Genomic DNA, 757 nt, shown 5'->3' with positions numbered 1-757 from the left:
AAAATGGAAGAAGAAAGGAAAAATGTAAAATGCTTCTACTGTCATGAAAAAGGTCACGTTTTAAAATACTGTCCAAAGAAAAGACAAAAGCCTATGTACAAATACGGTAACGAGAAACAAGATTCACAGGACAATAGCCATGACGAAAATTGCGCATTCTCGGTGGCTACGGATTTGAAAACAGAATTGTCGAAGCTGGACGTTGAAGATATATGGCTAACAGACAGCGGTGCATCTAAACATATCACGTGTCAACGGAAATGGCTTCATAATTTTCAAGAGATTAAAAATGAAACTGTGACAGTCGGAGACAGAGTTACGTGCAAAGTAAAGGGATATGGTACAATTTACATTAAAAGGAAAATTAATGGAGAATGGTTGGACTGAAAGCTAGATGACGTTTTCTATGTACCTGCAGTAAAGAAGAACTTGTTTTCAGTGGGAGCATGTGATAGGAAAGGGTACAGTATCTCAATATCGTCTGGCGTTCTTACAATCAGCAAAAAAGGTAAGCCACAAGCCATTGGTCTCTTACAAAATAACAATCTCTATAGAATGGCTTTTCAAACGATCATTAAAAATGAGGCACATGTCACGACGGTCTCAAATGTACGATTGTGGCACGAACGTCTAGGGCATATAAGTACAAAGTCAATGCATGCACTGGAAAAGCAAGTAATTATAAGAATCGGACAAATTCCTCAAGATTTCTTTTGTGAGTCTTGTCAACTGGGGAAACAACACAGGCTTCCCTTCA

The sequence above is a fragment of the Wasmannia auropunctata genome, unplaced genomic scaffold (assembly GCF_000956235.1).
Source record: "Wasmannia auropunctata unplaced genomic scaffold, wasmannia.A_1.0 LD335936.1, whole genome shotgun sequence".
Lineage (NCBI taxonomy): Eukaryota > Metazoa > Arthropoda > Insecta > Hymenoptera > Formicidae > Wasmannia > Wasmannia auropunctata.
Note: the sequence above shows the minus strand (reverse complement) of the source record.